Source organism: Ursus arctos, unplaced genomic scaffold, assembly GCF_023065955.2.
Source record: "Ursus arctos isolate Adak ecotype North America unplaced genomic scaffold, UrsArc2.0 scaffold_15, whole genome shotgun sequence".
Classification (NCBI taxonomy): Eukaryota; Metazoa; Chordata; class Mammalia; order Carnivora; family Ursidae; genus Ursus; species Ursus arctos.
The window spans coordinates 38853721-38879087 of record NW_026622819.1 but is presented as its reverse complement, the minus strand read 5'-3'; the positions used below and the strand labels follow the sequence as shown (position 1 = coordinate 38879087).

The 25367-nt window shown below is 47.1% G+C and overlaps 1 long non-coding RNA gene across 8 annotated transcripts; it reads right to left on the bottom strand.

The window, feature by feature from the left end:
• Positions 1 to 301: 301 nt before the first annotated feature.
• On the bottom strand, positions 302 to 25365 carry LOC123001689 (uncharacterized). Of its 8 annotated transcripts, XR_006410860.3 has the most exons (6): positions 25187 to 25365; positions 24703 to 24896; positions 23897 to 23999; positions 20902 to 21020; positions 15157 to 15259; positions 14129 to 14590 (listed from the first exon to the last, which is right to left on the bottom strand). It is a non-coding gene; the product is annotated as an uncharacterized LOC123001689 (long non-coding RNA). The 8 variants fall into 8 exon arrangements; XR_006410864.3 differs by lacking the exons at positions 14129 to 14590; positions 20902 to 21020 and adding an exon at positions 302 to 1127; XR_006410861.3 differs by lacking the exons at positions 14129 to 14590; positions 20902 to 21020 and adding an exon at positions 5831 to 9312.
• Positions 25366 to 25367: the final 2 nt, after the last annotated feature.

Below are 25367 nucleotides of genomic sequence, written 5' to 3'. Positions count from 1 at the left end.
CAAGAACTCAGGTACCTGACACAGATTTGGTGTTTGGTTTTTGTTTTGAGGACCAGATTGATTTTCCTTTAGGCCACATGAGGGCAAATAGACTTAAAACACCAAAGGCGGCTAATATGCCCTGATTGGGCCTTGAATTTGGGATGAGGAAAGGGGAAAGTTGCTTGTAGAGAAGGTCTGAAAGCTGCGTGCCAACAGGAAGTGTAGCAGAGTCTCCACATAGAGAAGCTGTCCTTCCTTCCTTCCCTGTTCACACATGCTGCTCCATCCACCGAGAGGTGGGGTCCATTTCCCTTCCACTTGAGTATGAGTCAGCCTTGTAACTTACTTTGGCCAATAGAATGGGCTAAAGAACACGTAGCCAATTCTAGACCTATCTTTAAGGAACTCAACATCTTTTACTTTCCCTCAGGAAGCCAGATGCCATGCTGTAAAGAAATGGTCTAGACCAGCACAGGAGGAGTGATTGTGGGGAAAGAAGCCACATGAAGGAGCACGGAGGTCTTCCAACGTTGTATGTGGTCGCCTGTCTTGTATGTGTGAGTGAAGCCCTCTCGGAAGCCCAACATGGCTGCCACCTAGAGGCAGCTGAGTCAGTGACAGAAGCCAATGCCTTGCGGAGTTGAGCGGCCCAAGCAAGTCCTAACTCAGTATCAGACTCACAGGATTGTGAGAAAGAATAAATAATTGTTGTTTTAGCCAGTGAGTGCGGAGGCGGTTTGTTACAAGGCAATAGATCTTCTTGAAACGTGAAGTATCCCTCAGTTGCCCCTGAAGGGAAGTCAACCTGGTCTATATACTTGACATGAATTCCAGAATGATGATGACACTGGAAAGTTAACCAACACAAGAAAACGTTACAGAAGGATAGGCATACTTTCAAAGATGGAGCCTTAAGGATAATAGCCTCTGTCCATGTTTCTCTTCTGAAATAGTATCTTCTGATGATTGGATAATGGCATTTGCTGAGTCTACTGAAGTGAATCCAAAATCTTCACTCAATTCCATTTAAAAAGTACTGTGAGCCCCTTCTTTGCAGCAGATTATCTCATGGGAGCTGGAGGCTCAGTACTGGACATGAGAGACAGAGCTTCTGCTCTGATGGAGCATAGATTCCACAGGGGAACCTGAGGAGAAATGACAAACACAGTGTCATAGAAGGTACAGGGAGAAAAAGTGGGAAGATTTCTGTGAGGAAGCCCAGTCTAGGTTGGTACTGGATGAGGAGTGGAATCTAGCCAGGTCCAAGGGCAAAGGGAGGTGAAGGGGCAGGGGAGGGCCAGGCAGGGGTAGCAAGAGCAACAGAGACTGTCACTCAGGTGAGAAAGAGTGGGGCCCGAATCTCCAGAGCAGAATCTGTTGTCACACAGACTCGCACAGGTTGGACTGCACTGGGCAGCCATTTCCAGGTACTTCTTGTTCTCACTCTCATTCCAGAATCAAGGCCCATTCAGGAGCTTGAAACAGTTGTGTGGCTGTTCCTTTCTTTCTAGTTCAGTCCTCTTTCCCTTCCAGATGTAGGTTCTGTTCTGCTTCTCTCATCTCAGGAGACTTGGTTTGTCCATTCAGGTGGTGTCCCATGGGCTCTGTCTGCAGCGACGCTATGAGCAGCTTATTCTTTGGCCCTGGTACTTAAACTTCCATTGTTTCCTTGAGCTCCTGAGCTCCGTCTCCTTCATGAATCAGCACAAATGGATTCATTCTCATTCTCTCTTTATCTCTCTCATTCCCTTCACACACACACACACACACACACACACACACACACACACACACACACTGGTCTCAGCAGTCTCTTTTCAAGTGAAGAGTTCATGCTCTCTCTTTTTCTTTGTAAACTGCTACAGTTCTCCTCTGGAAAGGTTACAGCGCTCTGGAATTTGTTTTCTCCCAGAGTCATCAAACATGGACTCTACCACTTATCCAAGATTATGAATCAATAGGTCACCTTTCTTATCTAAGATTCAGTTTCATCACCTAAAACTGGTAAAATAATAATAATAATAATAATAATAATACCTGCCCCTCAGAGATTTTGTGAGGAATAAATGGATTTATACTCATGAAAATAGTATTCATTACTCTTCCTGGGCAGGGAATCCAAAGTCGCCTGTGTCTGATGACAGCATGAATCATGATATTGGAAAGGTTAAAACAACAACTGCGAGAAAACACATCAGCCAAGTGGAAGCTGCTGGTCCCTGTGAAAGGCAGCTTCAGCCTTAGGCAACCATTCTAGATTACTTAGTGAGCATCTAAGTGATGGGACCACTGGCCAGTATGCTCACTGGGTGGTCAGAACAGCATTGCACAGACGGTGGGAACTTAACAAATCCATTCCGCGCCTGTGGCTGTTGATGATGGAGGCGATGATGATGGCCGTATCAAAGGTCAGCATGCGTAGGAAGATTGGTGCATGGAACTGCTGCTGACAATTGCAAAGATTTCCCCATTTTTGTAATGATGCTCTCTGAGGTCTTCTCATATCTAGATTCACTGATGACTGGGCAATTATTTTCCACAGATCTGGTTTTACCCTTTGGCTTTCCAATTTGCTGCCTGGCTGCAGAACTAATCAGCGGGTATTTGCAGTGGAGTCTTGCTGCTTGGCTGAACCCTGGGCCTGACAGCTGTGTCTGGGGGCCACGGGCAATTAACCACACAGCTTTCTTTCAATGAACCAATTTTCCAGGGACTCGTGATGGGCTGATGTCTTCTGAAATAATCTTGTGGGTTTGGACAGAGGACGATGGGCCACATTTCATGATTCAAGACACATGACCACCTTGACTGTACAGTCAAAGCTCCAGGCAATGATCAGAAGACTTTTGGGGGAAAGCTAGGGGAAACAGGATAGTCACCGCATCAAGTGATACAAACCTGCGGTCTTTTAGACATCTCTGGTGGCAGTTAAAGCTCCTGGAGAAAGTTTATTGAGCTTTCCATGCTGCCAGGGGACAATTTAGTAAGCTACTGCCATGTTTCAATAAATTAACTCACGTTCTGGTGACGATTCACATCTGGAAACCCGTTGGATTCCTGTCTTATTTTAAAGTAACCTGTACTGCCACAGACCGAAAAATTATCCTCTATTTTTTTTTCCTGGGCATCTGGGATCTGACATGTGATTCCCAGTGCTTAATACTGCCCCTCCCACCTCTTTCCCCCCTGTTGGGCTTTCCAGTCTCTGGGAGATGAAGCTGCTTGGTGTCTTGACCAACAGGGTGGTCTAGGAGTCAGAGGCAAGGCTTATGTTCCAGGTCCGCAGCGTTGCCTTGGGTGACTGCCCACCTGGCCCCTCTGTGCCCAAGGTTGGTTCAAAGTCCCCTTCTCTTACGCTGTATGTTAACTAGCTGGAATTTAAATAAAACCTTGAAAAGGGAAAAAACAAAACAAAACAAGGTCCCCTTCTCCTCTCTTGACTGCTTGCCCTTGGCAATCTCACAGCTAAAGCTATTAGTCTGCATCAATAATTCAACATGCCTTCAACTAATGTTTAGTGACTGCGCACCACGTGCCAGGCAGTGTTCTTAATGCTTGCCGAAACACACACACACAGCCTCTACTGTCAGGAGATGGACAATAAACAATTAACAGTAATTTAGTAAGCAGAGAAAATATGCAGAATGTCAGAGGGTGATAAGCCCTGGGGAGGAAAAAAAATAAAAAAACAGGGCAAGGAGAGTCGGTCAGGGGTGGGGTTACTGTCACTTGAAAGTGAGGGGTTGCAGGAGGCCTTACAGAGAAAATGATGTTTGAGCAGAGTCCTCCAGTAGAGAAGGGAGTGAACCACAGGGGTGAGTGGAACAGAGGCTCTCACAGGAGAAGCAGCCCGGGCAGAGGCCCAGGGTGCGGGTGGGACTTGCGGTGCAGGCTGGAGGCTGGTGTTGCTGGGGCTGGGTCAGCAAAGCAGGCGGCGGTGGAGGGTGAGGTCTGAGGATGCTGCCGGGGCTGCTACCCATCATGTGGGGCCCAGCAGGCTTCTGTGAGGACTTGGGCTTTTACTCAGAGTGTGGAGGGAGGCCATGGCCCGGCTTTTGCTGAGGAGCAAACCGAATGCCATGTTAGAAGGATGACGTTGCCTGCTGTGTTGAACACAGGTGGGGGGCAAGGGGGGGGGGCAAACACAGCAGCAGCCAAACCAGTTAAGAAGCAACCACGATAATCAGGACGGAAAGCATTGGTGGCTCGGACCAGGTGGTGTGGTATGAGAGGGAGTGAAATTCTGGATGATGTTTAGGTCACGGCCAACAGGATGGCCAGAACAATTTCCAAATACACATTTCCAGTTGGTGTGCCTCCCGGCCTCCAGTCCCGAGATTTTGAGCTGGGACTGGACAACTCCGTCTGGGTGTCGTTGTAGCGCTCCAAGTGTATCACGCCCCTCCCCCTCCCCCCCCCCCCCCCTAACCGCCTCGCCTCTGAACAGCTTTTTGCCCTGGACGTAGACTCTTAGAATCACGTGAAACTCTTCCCCACTCTCACATGTACTAGTTGAGAATTCTAGATTTTTTCGGCATTGCCATTTGAATCCACACTTCCCTTCCAGCCCTACTGCCATAACCGTAGGCAGACTTCCTATCTCCCTCTGGAAGGTATAATTCCACACATACTGAGTGCCAGTGATGGGCAAGGCCCTGCTGGAAATGCCGGGAGAAGTTGGATGTGATCCCAGCCCTCCAGGTGGCTGGCTGATAAAGAGAGGAGACCCCAGCGAGATGGGAAGCCTCCAGCTGGTCACGCAGCAGCACCGCAAGGCTTAGAGCCCAGGCCCCTGATAGAACAGGGGAGGGGCCGGTGCTCACACCACCCACGAAGCTGAGCTGGCAGAGGAGGGCTGGAGCCACGTCTCATCACTACTCTGCCCCAGCGCTGGCTGAGTGCTTGCTTGGCCTGCAGCTTCAAATCCCACAGACATTACCCCAGAAAGACAGGCCTCATTGTAGTGAAAGGAGCATAATCTTTGGATCACATACTCAGAGCTTGAATCTCAGTTCTACCACCCATTCGCTCCAGGCCTTCGATGAGTTGCTTAATTCTCTCCAAGCAAGATTCTTGGAGCTTAAAGATAATAAATATAAAGGGGCTTGCACAGAGTCAGCATCGGATAAACAATGACAAATATCAGATGCCAATTTTTCCCCCTTCTGATTAACCTTTACAATACTACTAGATTCATTTTCCTAAAACACAGCTCTTGGCTTGTTACATGGCTTGCAGGATCATTTACCTTTAAAAAAAAAAACAAACCCTGAGAGGGGTTTAATACGTGTGTATGTGTTTTAATATTTATTATTGGAGTATAGTTGACACACAATGTTGTATTAGTCTCAGGTGTACAACATGGGGATTTGCCCATCTGTACAGTACTCAGTGTCCCCAGGATAAGTATAGTCATCATCTGTCACCCTACAAATTATTACAATATTATCAACTATATTCCCTATGCTGTATTTTTCATCTTCGTGACTTTTTTATGGTACACACACGTACACACGCACAGTGGAATATTACTCAACCATAAAAATGAATGAAATTTTGCCATTTGCAACACCATGGATGGTTTCATGCTGAGGGTTTCATGCTGAATGAAATAAGTCAGTTAGAGAAAGACAAACACCATAAGATTTCACTGGTATGTGGAATCTAAAAAAAACCCAAAATAACAAACAAAAAACACGGACTCATAAATAGAGGATGGGGGACTGGGCAGACTAGGTGGAGATTAAGAAGGACAAATGTCCAGTATGGGCGTGTTTTTAAACTTGAATCCATATTTCAAGTCTTTGACATATGGAGAGGAGGAAGATGGCAGAGGAGTAGGGGACCCTATTTCAACCGGTCCCCTGGATTTAGCTGGATATCAACCAGACCATCCTGAACACCCACGAAATCAAGTCTGTGACATCCTCAAGCCTTTTCACTAATAGAAATCTCCTTCTTTTCCTTTAAAGACAAGCAAATGGAAGGAAACTTTCTTCATCTTCTTATTTCTCTTTAGACAACTCAGTAAATTTGGAAACATTAATTATGTGCCCAACATCTTCCTGGGCTGGGCAACAGAAATTCCAAAGATAGAATATTTGTTCCTTATTTTCAGGGGTCTTATAGTCCCGTGGGGAAAGCTGGATTTGTATATGAAACAATTAGAGCAATATAATGGCAGAAGAAAATTTAAGAAACGAAATGATCATTTGGAAAAATAAAAGAAAGCTCCATGGAAACCACGGACCTCACACTAGATTGGGCGAGTTGGAAGGTGGGGACAGGAAATTCCAATCGGGATCAATGCCCCTCTGTTCTGTTCTCTTTAACTCTCTGTCACGGTCTACTTCCCTACTGTATGTCTCATTCTGAAAATGCTGCGTGAACACTGATACAGTTTCTTGAATTTGAAAATCCACTCTAGAGCCTTCAGACACTCTCTCCTGCAGGACGCCTCCACGGCACCTCGTTCAGGAATCCTAGCCTTCTCTCGCATCTACTACTAGTCCCCGCTGAGATAGGACCAGCCTCGGGCAGACAAACCTGAGAAGGAAGCTGAGGTCACATAGCAGCTTTTCTTCTCTCTGGGAGTTTTCAAACCCCCAAGCAAAGAAAAGTTTTCCCCATGGAAACCGGACAGTTTCGATTTCCAGTTTAAAGTCAGAAGGCTCCTATTATGCAATTTGTTCCCACTATATTTCTCACTTGCCATTGGAATGTTGATCTTAAGCAACTGTCTCTTCTACAAAAATACACAGGACATCTTTTAACACAATATCTCTTTTTATTTCATTTGGCTGGGTAAAGGCAGCTTTGTAAAAGAGAATTTAGAACTTGTCAACTGAATCTTGGTTAATCCCACTTGAGTCTAAGGAGACTAGATTACAGTCTCCCTTCCGTTTCCTAGAAGTGAGACCTAAACTCAGTTTTATTTCATAGAACTCGTTGGACATAGATTGCGTCCGAAGACAGCACTTCAACGTAGCAGGAAGTTCTTTTCTTGAAACCTGATGGCGCCCTCAAGTGGCACATCCCATTTCAGGATCCTAAGTCTAACGACAGCCCTTTCGGAAGTTTTGTTTCTTAGAAATTGGAGAGATTATTTTTCTAGTGATCAAAGCTAACGGTTAGGTTTATTAACTTTTAAGATGACTATCCAAATTCTCCCTTATTAGCCTTTGATCCCTGGAGCACTTGAGATATGCCTCGCTACCTGCTGCCGTCAGAAAAAAACGTTTGGAGACATCCCCGGATGTTACAGAGCATGGCTGACGGGGCCGCTGAACATTCTCGTGGGAAGGGTGAATTTGCTCTTATAACTAGAGATTCATGCTGAGTTGATGTTTGAGTAACATATTTTACCCGAAAAAAATAAGTAAATGCTTTGAAACTGAGCATGGTGCGGACCTCTTCCTCCCACATGTCGAGTCTCCAGAAGCCACCGTGATTTATACTTGACAGGGTAGTAAACAGTGCTTCATTCTTTGGTTTCCTCAGAAGTATCAGTGGTCAAGTTACCGGTGGGATGAAGGAACCACTCTGGTCATTATTTTTTAAGGCTGACTGAACATAAAATCTTTGAAGAATTCGAAGTTGTTGGATTCCAAGCTTCCCCCAGGTTGGCAAACCGTTCACCAGACCTCTTCACAACCCCCGCACAGTAGGAATGCGGCAGCTGATATGAGACTCGGGAAGCCAAGGTCCGTGGCTGGACAGTTCAACTGCTGTTGCATGGGTGTTTTATTAGTCACTTGAATGAAACAATCAGCCCTCTAGAGGCTGGGAAGCACAGCACCCCGCCTCCCTCATTCTAGCAGGCTGAGTGGTTTGATCAGAGGTCCACCAGAAGCCTAGCTTGGCGTATTTGGACATGGTCTGGGTACTGGGAGAGCAAATTGCTTCACCCAACATCAGTCAGAAAAGAACCGAGCATGAGTCTCAGGCTTACACTTTCCCAATAATTTCGGCGTTTTATACAGACTTCACATAAGGATCAAAGTCATTATCTAAGAGCCTAAAAACTACAGAAATAAGAAAGAAAAGCTCTAATGATGTCCCTTCACTGTTTTGAGAATGGAGGGTCAATTTCAAGAGGGTGTCATAGAGATGTACTGGCAAGTAAGGAGGTTCGTTGGTTTCACAGACCCCAGAAGGAGGTTGCTGTTGTTGCTAAGCTCATTAACATTCCTAGGAGAGCAATGAAGGTACCACTCTTCTGGTTTGGGGAGTACAAGTCCCCACACTGACTTGGTATGTTTAGTTGGCACAAAAGAGAAAGAGTTCCCTGGTTGTCATGCTCCGTCTTCAGGAAAGGGAACCTTTGTATCTTTCTCTTGCCACACAAAGCTGTTCCCATAAAATTAACAAACTGGGGGATTAAAGGAGCCTCATGCCCCATGCTGTCACATAAATTTGTGTGCATGGGGGAGGGGACAGTACCTGTCCAGGGTAGGACACCCCTTGCGGCTCTTCCACTGGCGGTTGAGCAGACAGTGGGGAAAGGACTGAGACCTGGGGACACCCGTTGGATTTAGGATCCTGAGATTCACAATGGCCACTGGAGGGCGCCCCTGGGACTTAGTCTCAGGATGAATCCCTTCCCAGCAACGCCCACGGCACTTCTAACCATACAGGTGCAGCTCCAGATGTATTCACAGGGTTTCTCAGCATCAGCACTATTACTCTTTTGGACCGGATCACCTCTGTGGTGAGGGGGCTGCCCCAAGCAATTGTAGCATGCCTAGCAGCATATCTGGCCTCTAACCACAAAATGCTGGTAGACCCTGCCACCTCTCCCACCAGTCAAGGCAAAAAATTTCCCCAGACCTTGCCAAATGTGACCGGGAGACAAAATCACCCTCACCTGACAACCCTATGCGGATTGAATGTCGGGTCTAGGCATCAGTAGTCCATTGTTTTAAGGCTCAAATTCACTTTCCCCAAACTCTTATTTAGTCTGGGGTCAATGGACAACTCTGCATTAAAAAGACACAAAAGTTGTTTTGGTCCACATCCGCAGTCATTGCCCAGTTAAACCCCAGACGCGGAGCTCCCAGGCTGATATGACATAGGTGTTTATTCCACTTGCTGTCTCTGCACCTGCCTGTGCTCTCTCTTCAGAGCCTCTTCCTCCAGCTCTGCCAAAAAGCGCAGCCTTCCAGGAGGTGAGGCGTTTCGTACACTGAATTACACCAAGCTTTTTCTTCATCTGGACTACTTCATCACACTATCACACTGAGGAGCACGTGCGTCTAAACTGAGGGAATTGCCGGAAACAGGGTGGGGTTTAAATGATCTCTAAAAGCAGAATTCCAGGCACCATGGAATCTGTAAAACAGGGATATTAATAGTATTTATCTTATAAAGGTATAATGTGGATTAAATGAGTAAAACACTTACAGCAGTGTTTGTTAAAAAGCGAACACTCTCAAAATACTAATGTTTGTGGTTATGATTAGTAATTATTTTTATCAACCCAAAAGACATGTTGGGAAGAGAGGTAGAGTTTACAGCCTGAACCAACTTCCCATTAAACTATTCTTGTCTCCACGACCTGACCTGCATGCCTTTTCTAGACACCTGGAATAGACCCATGCAGATAGCAGAGCTCAATGTGGAAAAATTCATCCACCCTGAAATCACCCCCTTTGAAATCACTTTTTAATATTCCACCTGGAGTCCAGAAATCATTGAATAAGTGAGGGAGTAAACTATAGAGAGAATGGACACGAATATTTGTGAAGCGTCTACCCTGTGCGAGGTGCCGTGAGGCTATCTAAAATACTAGATCTACTCTAACTGTGCTTTATAATGACGATGCGGGCACTCAAGTCATCAGGACGCAACAGAGCTCAGGCCAGTGGGGGAGCGGGTAAGGTGTACGGTGTGGCGTGACGAGGAGGGACAGGTGACCCACACACAGCGGTTTGCTGGGAGGGCATGTGCCTGGGTGGGGGAGGAATGTTCTGAGCCTTTATTTTGGGGCCCTGCAGTGTGAGTGTGTTACCAGGAAGCCACTGCCCCTCAATCACAGAGTCTATGCTTGGCGCACGGGGCGGGGCGGGGGGGGGGTCACTCATGTGCCATTCGCAACGCAGCATTTGTGGGATCTGAAACCCCAAACTCACACAAAGAGCCTTTTCTGAACCTTCCAGTCATGCGGCCAGCACTCATGTTCTCTATGGTTTCTGGAAAATGCTCCGTGGAGAGTAAATGAACTAAGTCACGAGTTTTGCTGAGCCAGAGAAATAGGAGCCTCGCAAAAGTGCACACTTTGCCTAATTTCCTCTGTCCCTTCCCATTCAGGCCGAGAAGTGTGTGGAAGATCTGTGTGCGTGTGTGCGTGTGTGCATGCATGTGTGTGTATGAGAGAGAGAGACAGAGAGGGGAAGGGGAAGGAGGGAGTTATGAGTGCGAGGGAAATAGAAATAGAAACGGAGAAATTGATGGCTAGTGCTTTACACTGGAAGGAAGGTGAAAGCTACCCATGAGCGAAGGGCACTGGGGTTTCACTCCTGGCAAGTAGTGGCAGAGTCAATGATATATCGTCTTTAGATTAGTTTACTTTAAAATAATTTGTATGAACTATACTTTTAAAAAGATTTTTTATTTATTCATTTGAGAGACAGAGAGCGAGCAACAGCACAAGCAGGGGTCGGGGGTTAGAGGGAGAGGAAGAAGGAGACTCCCTGCTGAGCGGGGAACCCAACGCCGGGCCGATCTCAGGACCCTGGGATCGTGACCTGAGTTGGGGGAAGACACTGAACTGACTGAGCCATCCAGGAGCCCCTAAACTATAATTTTTGTGTACAAGTTCAGTCCACGCTTCCTCCTAGAGGTGGCGAGGAATTTTTGAAAACCACAGGGTTATTAGTTATGCAGAATGCTAAACAGAAATTTAAACCCCAGGAGTCGATTTCAGGGCACTTAAAATATTCTTATTGAAATAAAACCTAAAAGGAGCATGTTAATTAGTTTAAGGGATGTCAGATGATTGTAAGTATTCAGTTTGGTGGTGTGAGAGAGAGTTCGATTTCGATTCTCTGTAAGACTCACTGCCCTTGAATGAATGGTATTTAAAATTCTGCAAAGCCCAGGATTTTAATAATTGGTTTCCAGATCTAAAATCCCTTTGGACCTGCTTCTGCTGGCTACAAGGAGGACGTTAACACTGGGCTTAACTACGAAGATGGGCGCCCACTCACTCATGTGAAGCCAAGTGTGTGACATGGGCGGATATGGGGCCTCTTCTCCCCCACACAGGAGAGGGGACTGAAATGGGACTTCGGGTGGAATTTGTCCCTCTCATTGTTCCACCGCCTGGTAGTGGGTTATGGTGAAGGTGGTGTCTTCCAACCCTGCCCCCCACCCACTTCGAATCACCAAAAGATCAGTTCCAGTATTGACCAAAAAAGCACCGGACGTGTGCTGATGGTCAAAGAAACTTAGGCTGGTTTGCAACAGTGTAAGCAGACCTTTGACGGCAGTTCAGGGGACGGGGAGCTGGTCAAGACCTCTCACTTGAAAGTCTCTTTTGGGAAACCAGGCTTCGTGAAGAGGGGGAGACACAGGGTTCCCCCACGTTCTGTGGAATGAGTAATGGAGTGAGTCACCACCGGGAGGATCTCTCCAATCCCCAAAGTTTCAATGAGGAGGCACAGGGCAACAGTCCCCCAGAACACACACCGTGGCTGGGTCACAGTTGTTTCCTGAATACCGCTCCATCAGGCGACATTTTCCAAGCCCGTGCCTGCGGCCACTCTCACAAACTGCCTGGCTCGGTGCTGAGGGTATGGGAGCCAGGGTGGCATGGCACCTAAGGGCCTTGGCTTTAGAGAGACTTGGCTTTTGGTCCTGACTCTCTTACTGGTAGATGGGGAGGAGATTCATCACTCATCCCATGGGTTCTTTAGTCACATTTCCCTCTAGATATGTGTCTTTCTCTCTTGTGACGTAAAAACAGAAGCTGTCGCCCAGTTCCTTAATAGGAAGGAGAGATGGTGGGGTTAGAGGCTAGAGGGAATGCAGAGAAATGCAGATACATCGTGATGCTGTCACCTGGAATGCCACCTCTCGGTTTCAGCAACTCTTCGGGCAACTGTGAGGCCTACAAGGGACTTCTGGGCAGCTTGTGCTGAGGGGCTCACCGGGAATCTAATCGTGGGTAAAGGAAGAGTCTCCCACCGCCTTGAGTCTCCAGAGCTGACTCTGAGAGGAAACAGAAGAAGGTCCCCACGGGCCCCTATCTGTTTTCACCTTTCTTCCATCATTTTAAGGTCTGGCTCCCAAATGCTCTGGGAGAAGAGTCCTTGAAGTGGCCAACGGTGATTTCTACTTCCGGGTGGGAAATCTCGGCTCCTATCTTCAGCATCGGCTTTCATTAGGAGAAGTCATGAAGACAGCAGAGGAACAGAAAGGCCCCAGGGCAGCAAGGGCAGGGCTGGCAAAATGGCGTGTTAGGAGGTACACCTCACTGACGTCTAAGTTTTTTCCGGGGCCTCTAAATTCTGCTGCAGAAGGAATTCCTGGTTCTCAAGTATTCTCCCACGAAACAACAAACAACTGGCAACTTCAAGTTGAAAAAAAAAAATACTTCAAATTCATTCCTTCACCAAATATTGATAGAACACCTGCTATGTGTCAGCCACTGTTCCAGCCCCTAGGGGTATGTCGGCAGAGATGACGGTGACAAGCATGGGGGCAGCAGCAGAGATGGAGTGAGGCAGGCCGACTTGGGTCATGTTTAGGAGAGATGCCGAACTTGCGATGTGAGGAGAAGAGACGAATGAAGGTTGATTCCTAAGGTTGGACTTGAACCACGGGGTCCCCATGTGGTTTTAGACACAGAGATGAGGGAGGACCAGGCTGGGGGGGCAGAAATGAAGGGTTCTACTTTTGTCACATTAATTTTGAAATGTCTATTTGACCTCTGAGAGAGGAGGCAAGTAATCTTTTCTTAGGTAGCCCCGGGCTGCTCTCACAAGATACCATAGGCTGGGTGGGTTACATGACACACGTGTATTTCTCAGAGCTCCAAAGGCTGGGAAGTCCAAGTTCAAGGCACAAGCAGATCTGGAGCCTGGCGAGGGCTCGCTTTCTGGTTTACAGATAGCCCTCTTCTATCCTCACACGGCCGAGAGCAGAGACAGGAAGACGAGCTCTCAGGTCTCTTTCATAAGAGCACTAATCCCATCATAAGGGCTCTGCTCTCCTGACCTAATCACCTCCCAAAGGTCCCATCTCCTAACACCATCACGTTGGGGAGTAGGATTTCAACACACGGATTGGGGGGAGGTCACAAACATTCAGTCCTTGACAAGGCTTTTGGCAACACGAGTAAGGCTGAAACCCAGGGGGTACATCAGAACTAGAGATACGAATTTGGGAGTCATTTCCATGTACTACTTCAAACCAGGGGATGGGAAAGAGTTTGCAGACGGAGAAGAACGGAGGAGGCAGGACCGAGCTCTGGGGCTCTGCAGGGGGCAGAGATTGCTTGGAGCACCAGGAGCCAGCAAAGGAGCCGTGCAGGTGCAGGGACTGAGGCGGCCCCCAAGCCAGGAGCTTGTGCTGGATGGAAGCCAGGAAAGGTAAATGCTTCAAGGAGGGAGGAGTCAACTTGAACGCTATGGGTGGGATGTTATGAGAACAGAGACATGCCATCGGATGTGGTGACCAGAGACTGTGATGCAAACACATGTTGGGGAGTTGGGATGAGAGACCAGGGGAGAGTTGGCCATAAAGAGTTTCCTTTCTCTGTTATAGGAAGGAAGGTGTGTTCGGCTATAGAAACGTGATGAAATTTGCAGTCAGAAGACTGAACCCTAGGATTAAGACTCATCGGCTGGATGATTTTGAGCAAATACTGTTCCACATCTCAGCGTCGATCTGCAACGTCGGTTTGACAATAATGCCTGCTCCCCAGGGTTCTGGTTTTTGTTTTTAAATATTAATATAGTTTTTTATACCCTTGATCACAGAAACTGAGCATAGCTTTCCTGCCCAACAGATTTTCCGAGTGGGAAAGAGGCAACTCACCTACTCATATCTTAAGAATCAAGATTCAGTTACTCTCTTAGAATATCTCCCCAATTTGCCCATGAGAACTTATCAAAATTCCATGAAAACAGTCACTCTGTTAATATTCTTAGTAACCTATTCATTTATTTATTTATTCATTCATTCAACACATCGTCATTAAAAACCCATTATGGCCCAAGCATGGTTATAGATACTGGAGCGAGTGCAATGACCAAACCAAGTCCCTGCCCCATGGAGTCCACATTCTAGCGTGGGAACGCAGACAATAACTAAGCACGCGTGGACAGCAGGTGCAGTAATAGACGCTACGGAGGGAAGCAGAGCAGGTTAAGAGGAATGGGAGTTACTTTCCAAAGGTGACCAATTAAAGGACATTTCAGCAGAGACCGGTAGGCATGAGAATGCAGAAGTGTCACGAGCAGAGGAAACTGGGAGTATCAAGCCCCTGAGGAGGGAATGTACTAGTCAGGTGGTTGTGTAGTGTGGAGTCAGCCTTTCCTTATCACTCCGCTCCAGACATAGCTGGCGTCTTGCTGTTCCTTAGAGCTCTGGGTCTCACAAACTGCTACTTAGAGAAAGGAAATAACGTTTAGTAAAATGATAGGTTGCTGAGGTTTGACTAGGAAGCATTGTAATCTCTTTAAAAAGCACACAATTGCCACTCCTTCCATGTGGCCTTTTCATGTTTGCTAATTTAGGGCCTACTATATTGCCCATCCTCTGGCGATCCCTAGATTTCCCCTCTAGCCCAAGGTCCTGCCTAGCCCAAGGCCCCTCCGTCTCCGTCTGTGTATCACAGAAATCCCACACCCCTCCTTTGGCATAAGGCCGCTCTCGGGTGGTGGTAGTTGGGGTCTGTCTTCGGTTGTAAAACAGTCTGTAACTTTGATGTGTTAAGGATCTGGGCTGTGGTGTTCGCTGAACTTCTAGGCACTTCCCTCCTTCCTTCCCCTCAGTGCAGTCCTCACATAAATTCTGAGGCCATCTTCTTTGCCACAGGGGAATAAACAAGAGAGAAGGGTGGAGGGTCAGAGGTGAGCACAGGTCATATGGGCCTCAGAAGCCTTTGTAAGGATGCTGGCTTTTTCCCTGAGAAATCCCTAAAATCGTAAACTTTTCTTGTCTCCTTACCTGTAAGTCACAGAAGCAGCATTGATCGATGTTATTGTCCCCATGCTGCCCAATTGTCAGAACTTCCGGGTCTCATGAAAAGCCATCCTTCTACTCCACCTACCTAGAACAATGCCAACACTGGATCAACATTATACTTTACCTCCTCTGTGTCTGATGCAGGAGTCTGCACGACAGGAGAAAAGAACACGGTTGTCAGGCTAATGAAAGACCAATCTCTCTCTCTCTCAAATATACAGTCACCGTATACTTTACTGATCCAACTGGGACACTATAGAGATTGAATGCTTACTATGAATAATTACACCATGACAATAGACATAAACCAGTCCTGTCTTGGACACACCAGGAGTAATGTCAATGTGCATACAAATAATTTTACATAACCAAAGGGAGATAGGAAAGCTGAAGGGACTCCATTTTAGAAAGGCTCCACCTCTGCTATTTTCCTGCTAGACCCTATTTAGTCATGTTCTATATTTTTCCTTGCATCTGAGTAAAAACCACTATGTTCCCACTCAAAGGAGGAAGCAAGAAAGTGAATCATTCTCTGAGAGTCTCCGAGGCCCCAAACACCTAATAACATCTAAGAAGAGCTGGATCCCAAACATGTTCCAGAACATTCGCCTTGAACACACCCTGGCTGACACTGGCATCAGTGACTCCTACCTTCAATGATTTATAAAATAACACCTAGTGTGCACCTGTCACTCTCCCCTGATGAGACCCGACTCTGGATTTCTGAAGGAACATGTGCCCTGGACCCCTTTCCAATATAAACCTCTAGCCCCAAGCAATGAAGAGACTCTCCTTTCCTTTCCGAGTCTCCCAGGTACCCCGTGTGCTATTCTCTGTCTGTCACTCAAGCTATTTAATATACTGTGTTTTCACGTTTTTTTGCTCAAGTTTGATTTCTATCCTGTGCAAACCCAGGGAACCTCTTGGCTGGTCCTGTGGGAGCCCCCTCAGGGTCCTCGGCCCCAGCCTGCCTACATCAAAAGGAAGGGGAAGAAGGATCACACCAAGGATAATTCTAAGTCTTTCCGGCCCATGTGGACCCACCTATACTTAGCAGACACCTTTCATCCCATTTCATAGAGAAAACTGGGGCTCAATTCTCTGTGTTCTGACTTATACACTTGCTATATGTCCCAGTTCATCCTCCCCGCCTCTCCTCTTGTTCCAGACCAATGTGAACTTGTGTCTGGACCCCATTTCCTCCTGCCTCTTCCAGGGCCTACTTCTAGCATCCCTCTTCTAGGATGGTCCATCTCTCCTTCTTTCCCCACCTAAAAGCAAGCTTGAATTCTAAAACTCCCTTTCCTGATATTATGTCCCCCTTATTCTTCATCTCCCTTCATTCCTCCTCTTCGATCCAAACACTTGAAGCACCATCCACACATGATGTCCCTTCTTTGTGTCCCACCCACTTTCGGCACTAACATTGCTGTCTCCCACTAAGTTATTAGAGCTATGTGCATCAAAATTAGCTTTATCCAAGTGGCCAAAACCAGTGGACGGTTTTCATCTTTATCTTACTTGACTTTTTTTTTCTTTTTCGCTGCCTTTAGCCCAGTTGAGCATTTGTAATCAACACTCTGGATTTCTTCAACCCCCGTGCAACTAGAAACCCCCGGTCTCTTGGCCTCTCTCTCAGGCGGCTCCTATGTGGTCTCCTCCAGAGTCACCTTCACCAGTACCTTACCGATGAACTAATACCAGAGGAAGACAGAAAATACTTGGCCATTTCTACTTCCTGAAGGTGGCGCCAGAGACACAAGATCACAGGCAGGTGGGCTGAGACGGGGCTGTGCAAAAGTTGCTGCTGCTCCTTATTTCTGCCTTGAAAATACTCAATACTCAGGGCTCTCTATCTGGAGGAGCCGCGTGGCCGAGGGGTCTCCTTAGGGCATGTTTATCTTTCCAGGCTCACCAGTTGGGGGTGGAGGTGGGACTGAGTCATATGTATAACTTGCCTAAGGGGGAGGCCAAGCGCAGCAGTAAGTAGTCTTTGGAAAGCATAGTTCAACAATTTAAAAATCAATTTTTTTTGTCCTGAGATAGCCCAAAATGGTTGCTCGTGGTTTCTTATGTTTCTTTAACTAGGGTTACCAGAACCCAGCTTTGTATTAGAAATGCAAGCTTGGCAGAAATGTGTCTTCCCTAATGAGGCCTGGTGCCTACTGGTATTGCGTCTGAGTCCCTGGGGCTGGTCAGTGGGTGGTGGTGGCACTCTCTGATTTCCCAGTTGCTGAGAAGTCCACAGGCCTCCTGTGGACATACTAAGTGGCCATAAACTACCCCGGAGCTTGGGGACTCAGCACAGGGCTTCCACACGGGGCCTAACTCTACAGGGGCCCTGAGGGTGGGTTTGTGGGGAGAGATTCCCACTTAGAGCTGTCCACGGGGACCCCTTGTCACTCAGGGGGTGACTTTACATCAAAGCCTGTGGCCTGATGGAGCCTTGGTTCTGAATGAAGCCAGGCAGAAAATGGTACAGTTGGAAACGGAGGATTCACCACTTGTGGGAAGGTTACAAGAATTCCATTGTGGCTACAGATAAGAGCCAGCTTTGTGTGCTCTGTGCTGCTGAAAAGCCTCCGTAAGAGTGGATTTGTTCAAGGCAACATGGAATGTCCAAGCTGGCAGGGACCTCCCAGACCAGCTAACCCAACCTTCTCATTCTTTTAAATATGGGTTTCAAAATGCAGACTATGGTGGGACCCCCATCATGGCATCCAGTCACATGATCTCAAAAATTCTTTTTCCCATCCCTTCAATGTTAAGCTATTTGTTACCAACAGCAAAACAAACAAGGATAGTCAGGTAAAACATGGAGATTTTCGAAGCTAAATTCTTCACACTGACTGCTTCCGGGACGACCCTCATTTCTTTATCAACCCATGGCCAACTGACTTCTGCCCTCAGTCTCTATAAAAACAGTTCTCAAGGGCTTTGGGTCCCCCTTCCTCTTGGGTTCTTATGCCATTTCCACTGACCCATTCTTCAAAGTCTAGCTTGAACATTGAAGAGGGCCCCCGCGCCCCTCATATCCATCATATATAGTCTTTTGTTCTAGTTAAAACCCCCTTTGTGGGGTTCTATTCCTGGCAAGCAAACTAGTACGGGGGGGGGGGTAATATTTTTTAAATGAAACAAATCCCTGCATCCTTCCACACCCATCTATTTCCTTGTTCCCTTGATCTTCGCACATCTTTGAACAGAATCTTTCAAGGAAGGGATCACTCACTTTGCTTAAGGGCAGGGATAGTGAGCAGTCCAAAATGCTGCCTCCCACCCAGTGCCAAGCATATTATGTAGATGGCCTCATCTCACCTCAAAACATCCATACGGAGGTAGATAGGACACCATGTCCATTTTTCAGATGATAAAGCAGAGGCACGTAGGTTAAATAGCTTGCCTTACTGAGCACTGGAACTGGGATTCGAACCTCTCACCACTCACCCAGTCAGAGGCGATAGAGCCTACATGAAAAGCTGCCTCCACAAATCATGGGGCTGTTACCAAACTGCTGCTCAGCTGTGCTATCCCCCACCCTCCCCCTCCTTACAGTTACTACTTAAACTTGAGTCTGGGGGTTCTTTGACGTCCTGAGGAAAAGGGGGCTGAATGAGCCTAGGTTTCTGACAGACTGGACCAACTCCAGTCTCCCAGGTTCCAAGCCTCCCCCTGCCAACCACCCGCAAATATGCCTCAGCATCCACATTAATAGCTGTGGGTTCTCTTCTGATGTAGAATCTGCCAGAAAGTGTTTATCTTTCTACAATCAAGGAAGAGCAAAAAACATCTGCCTTTTCCCACTTGGAGAAATTTCCCCTTTTCTACTGAGAACAGCTATCTTGAAACAGTTAGCTCGGGCTAGGCTGAGCGCTCCCCTGGCCTGAGTGGAGACTGCGTGCGCTCCAGGCCACGGTGGTATGTGAGTGTGGCATTAGCTGTGTGGGTTTTGCAAGGTAAGAAGGAACCTCTTGGTTGTTGGAGATAGTTGGTTTGGCTGGAATCATTCTGCTCCCCCTGCTCAGTGGTTCTGCTCTTTGAGAAATTCAGAATCCTTGACAGAGGCCCTTACTTTCCTCAGGTAGCTTTCTAGAACTCAGAGAATGTAATCTCTGCAGCAAACTCCAACGAGGTTGCATTTGCCCTTTCTTCTTTTTTTCGGTTGACTTCCCAGGAGATTTCAAGCATCGAGAGCTGTTCTTTTGAAGACTGGTGTTTCCAAAGTTAGCACTGACTTCTCAGAGTTCGCCTCATTTCCAGATATCAACCCCGCTGAGGTCACAGCCATTGCCTCAAAGAAACTGGTACAAATTAATCACCTTTAAACTAATCTCAGAGTAGGTTAGGCTCCATGAGAGTTCTTAGCACTCCTGGACAGGCTCCTTGATATGGCAAATACAAATCCCAGTCTACACCTCAGATTTGCAAGAATGGTAACATTATTTTTCAATAATCAAACTCATGATTTCATATCCTATTCTGCTGAGTGGCTAAACGCCATCTTGGTCTATACAGTGCTCTTTCTCAACACCCAACTGGCTTAGAGGAATAGGGTTTCCTGCCTTGGGGGACAGGATGATCGGGGGGAACGGCCAGAACAGTGACATTAGTGGATCCCAAAGAAGGGCGGGGCCCCGTGGAAGCAGTGCAATCCCTACATGGAGATTTATGGGCCTCAGGAAGATGGTAAGACACCAGGAAAGAAAATGTCTGTGGTAAGTTTTGGCAGCCAAGGCCTTTACCCAGCCTCACAAAGAGTTCTACCCCAGATTGGCTGAGAACATTCCGAGTGGCTTGGAAGAAATAGAAAAGTTTCTGACAGAGCCATTCATGTGGGAATGAGATTGTCTCTGTGGAGTCTGTATGGACTGACATCCAAAGTCCACATGGGGTAAGGAATGTCTCAGAAGTCGCCCCCACAAGAGCACTAAGGAGCAGATAACCACCATGGCTCTTTTCTCAGTCTTCCCTGATGTCCTGGCACTACGTAAGTCCCACAGAGTGTCAACACAACGTGGGGAGGGCGATGCAGGAGCAAAAACCTCAGTTGACTGAGAAAATTTTGCATCCACCACAGCAAATTGGGAGGTCAAAACGGAAAGCAAGTTGAGTTTGGGAAAAATATAGAAAAATTATTATTCATGCACCCCTGAGTTCGTGAAGCTAGAGTTGTGTACTAGCTCTAGTAAAGTGTGGATTTATCAAAAGAGCTCTGAAGAATGTCATGGAAACAAAATTCCAGAGGTGTATCTGGGCTTTGAGAAAGCCACCAGCAGCTGCTGCCTGAGGCTCTGACTGTCCCTCACAACCAGTTTTTCTCTGGGACATGGTGCCAATCTCCTCTTGCAAAGACTGAGACGGAGGCAGGTGGTTTTCTTTCCTGACTCACAGTCCCTGTTCCTCCATAACGTTGGTGGACATGGGTCTTTGCTTGGTGCTCATGAAGAAGCCATCTCCACGTGACCTACTGGCCCCATGACTGCCACAAACTCATTGTGTTCTTAGTGCCTCTTGGTTGAAAGTTTTGAAAGGGTATCACCTTTGACATTCTTGTGTGCCCTTTAGATCAGGAACCCACCCTGGTTCCATTCTGTGGGGTCAGAGGGCGAGGAGTCAAGTAAATCAGACAGGACTGCTCAAACCAGTCATGTCATCAAGGTATATGGGTTAGAAACTTTAAGAGAACAGGATCTTGGGCCCAGAAGCCTGGCCCAGTCTCTAATTTACCTTTGTTAAAATTACTGCTACATGGGTCTTATACCCTTCTCTATGTTGTCACATCCTTGAAGGTAGAAGCTCGAATTCATTTCTGTAGGCACCGTGACATCTTCGTGTGCCTCTTGCATCTGGGAGAGAGAGTTCAGTGAATACTGCATGAGTGCACATCTCTCTACTCTTATCCCTTCATTTCTCTATATTCATTCTCTTTTCTTTATACCTTAATTTCTGAGCAAACAGTCTTCAAGTTAAAACCCAAATAGAATAATTCTTGCTGCTGAGGCATACCAGGTGAGTGCCAGCCACAATGACTGGATTCGAGTGTGACCCTCATGCAGGTGGATTTTCTGACCAGACACTAAAGAAACATCCCCAGCGTCACCATATTTACATCTGGGCTTTCCCTAACAACTGAGCATCTGAATTTCTCATTATTTTAGAGCTGTCTTAACTGCTATGGAAATTGGAGGGAGACCACATTCAATGTTTGAAGCATGTAAGTGATAGATTACAACTAATTTAAAGAAGAGGAGCAAGTGGCTCTACAGGAAGAGAGCTCCTACTCTCATCTTGACGCTTTGAGCGATTTTTCCAAATTAAAGCTTCAAGTTTATCAGCAACCATGGCCTTGGTTTGAATAACGAAATTCAAATATTTCAAGTTTCTCTGTGAGCTAATTAAAAGAGCTCTGTTTAAATGGCAGGGCTGTCCTGATGCCGATGATGACAAATGAGAATCATAAAATTTTGAGCCTGGAGGGAGCTTACAGATCATGGAATCCAATCCTCTCATTTAGTAGGGAAGGACAGAGAAGCAGCTGCAAGGTGTGTCATTCCTCACACTTCTAGAGCCAGAGCTACAACTCCCACCCACGGGGCCCAGGGTTCTTCTACCTCAAAAAAATCAGAACTACTATGGGCAGTGGGGTAGTGCTAGAAATTAGGAACATGGTATGATTTGTGATTTATAATAAGAAAGAAATACTTTGTCTTCATTTTTTGCTTGTCCTAAAACCCTTGGAAGTTCCTAGACTAGGAGAATGATAAAAAGTATCTTTTGTTATGTTAATGAGGTGATATCTGGAAAGCCCCAGGTAACCTAAAGATAGTGGCTGGTTGCCAGAGGAACCAATTATGTGATTAGAAGGTAGGAACTTTAAGTCCCATCCCCAGATCTCGAGGGAGGGAGAGGGGCTAGAGGTTGAGTTCAATCACTAATGGCCAATGATTTAATCAATCATGCTTATGTAATGAAGCCTCCATGGAAACCCAAATGGAAGGGTTTGGAGAGTTTCCAGGGTGGTGAACTGGAACGTTTCCATGTGCTACTGGGAGGTGGGGCCCTAAGCTCCACCAGGACAGAGAAGCCCCTTTGTTTTTGACCTTGCCCTATATATCCCTTCACCTGGGGCTTGATTCCTGTAACAGTTTCAAGTTCACGTTGATTCCTGTAACTGTTTCAAGTTCACGTTGATTCCTACAAGTTGATTCTTTCAAGTTCTCTCTATGTGGCTGGGGTACAGGGGTGCCAGACCAGGTTCAGCCACTCAAGGCTGACAAAATCTAGAAGGCAGAGAGATGAGTGGTGGTGAAACCAGAAAGTAATTTATTTCGGTGAGGCCAACACCGGAAAGACAGTGTCCCAAATTAGTGTCCCAAAGATGATCTCCAAGTGCTGAAAATACTTCCAGGTTTATGTGAGGAAAACATGGGACAAAGGTCGGGTGGGTTTGTGCAGGTGGGCGGTAAAGGTCAGGTCAATCATTGTCTTGGCATCAATCACAAGGAGTCTTGCTGGCTCAGGGCAGTCCTTACTGTGTGAGGGGGTAGTTTCGTTGCCATCAGGGGATACTTTGCCCACAGGGTCTTTGGAAAGGAGACCTTCATCAGTTAGAAAGTTTGAGGTCAAAATGGAGGTAGTTGAAGTCCTCTTTCATCTGCACTAATTAAAACAGCTCCTTCATATCCTTTAACGTCCTTTGTCATTGAACAGGTTCAGGACAGGCTCTTCTCTCCCCTCAACCCCCAGAATGTGCCATTTGGGCATGCGGATCATTTTGAATTGAAGGCACTTAAGATCCTGCAGGTTCAAGAGAAACTTCTGCCCCTCACTTAACCACACAGAAGAATTTAAGTTGGGGATTTAGATATTCAGAATACGAGTTACTAACAGATATAAATTTTACCCGAGTCACCCATCTGTACAGTAGGGCAAACATTTAATTACCAAACATCTGCTCTTCTTGTCACCTTGTGAAATGCATGCAATGCATTTGTTTCCTCCAAAATCCCAGATCCTCACCCCCTTCTCCTTAGTTCAGAATGACATATATAAACTTCATTTTGTCTGACTGTCTTTGAAATTTCTATGTCTATGTGGACCCCCATATTTATGCCTGCTAAATTTGAATTTCTCTTGTTAATCTGTCTCATGTCAATTTGATTCTTAGTCCAGTTAGAAGGACCTTTGAGGGAACAGAAATTCTCGCTCCCCAACATAATAAACCAGTATGTAGCGAGTAAACTGGTTTCCCGAGTCCTGTGAACCACTCTAGCAAATTAGCTGATCCCAAGTAGGGAGTCGTGGGAGCCTCTGATTTATACCCAGTCAGTCAGAAGGCCTCGTAGCAATCTGGACCTGTGATTAACATCTGCGGCGGGGGGCAGTCTTGTGTGACTGAGCCCTTAACCTGTGGAATCTCATGTGCCAGAACTGAGTCCAGTTGTACCCAGCTGGTGTCAGGGTATTGCTTGATGGTGGGAAAAAGCCACACATTGGAACTGGTATCAAAATCGTTATGTGGATAACATGAGTAGTCTTGAACGGTATATATGGCTAAGCTCATGGAAGGAAAATAAGACAGTCCTCCATCCTGAAGGAAAGATAAAAGATGACTCATTTTTAGGAGTCTGTGTCTCTCCAGGGATGCTCAGAAACCAGCCAGAGAAGCCCCACAGCCCCGACTGGAGTCCCAGATACAATGAGAGTGCCAGGGATTCCTTACCAGGTACCAGGCATCGTGCTCAACAAGCACTCCTCCTGAGCTAGCCGAACCACACAACCCACCTCTTGGGATCAGCGTTATCTTCATTTCTCAGAGGAGGAGCCTACAATTAAGACAAATGAGAGATGTGCTCAAGGTTACATACCAACGTCACTCACTAGTACCCAAGCTATCTGCACTCAGTTCTCTTAAAGTGCCAGGCCTGTGTTCTTAACCAGAGGTGACATGTGACTAAGCCTCCTTGGTGCACAGTGGGGCCTCTCTGGGGAATCCGGTTCTGCACCGCCCATATTTTCAATTTATGTGCGTACCTGAGGCTGCCAGGAGAAATTTCGCATGCCTGGACAAGTCTGAGCTAAACTGGCCTTCCGGCCCCAGGCGAACGTACATGACAAGCTGCATCCCCAACTCTTCTGTAGGACAGAGCCAGCCAGTGGTGGCGGGCAGGAAAGGGGCAAGAAGTGGGAGCAATTCCCCTAGGGAAGTAGGGTGACGCTGCCAGGGGGGCTGCTGAGCAGGTGACACATGTCCGCTCAAGAGTAAAACAAATTACAGATTGCTAACAAAAAGGCCAAAATTGGATTCTATGCTTAAAAAAAACCCCACAAAACTTTATTACAGAACTAAAAGAGGAAAGGAAGGGGATATGACATTATCCTTAATTTTATTAGGAACACAATGTCACTAGCATTGATTGCCCCTATAGCACATTCGTTAGCATTTTGTCAAACACCAATGTTGCAGAGAACACAGCCAGGGAAACTGACAGGAAAGAGAGGTTGAGCTGGAAGGCCCTTGGCTCTTACTGGTCAAATCCTGTCCTTGTCAGATCCTGGTCAAGTCCATTTTACTGGAACCCTCACACCTGGGTGGAGGCTCTTCTTCCCTAGGAGCATGTGGCCCAGATCTGAAGGTGAGTTTTTGCACACGACTCTTGGGCCTCGATTAATTCTCTGATAGCGGCTCCAAAAAATTCAATGGAAAAACTTGAGGGACGGTCCTTTAAATACAAATGAGGTTCACATTTAATAAGGAACGATTATGTCACCTTATTACCTCCCACTCTAAGTCACTCATCCGACACGCACTTGCTGGTGCCAACGCGCCAGGTATACAGTGGAGATACAGCAGTCCGCAGAACAGACCCCTGCGCTCCAGGAGCTCCGTCAGTCCGGGGGAGCTAGCCCACCTCCTCCATTAGTCCTTCCCCAGCCTCCCTTTGTCACCACCTCCTGCTAGCCCGTTTCACCCTACCACACCTGTCGCCCGGCTGGGCGGGGGGCCACGTACCCTCTGTCGTCGGCGCCTCTTTGGGCGCCGGGCCCCCTGCCGGCCCGGTTCGGTTTCGCCAGCGGCTTGGAGAAGGCCCCGGCCGGCGCTGGCGCTAGCGGCGCGCAGCAGCTGCAGGTCGCAAATGGCTCTCCCCGCCCCGGCCCAGCCCCCTCCCCCCCGCGCTGGCTGGGGGCGACGC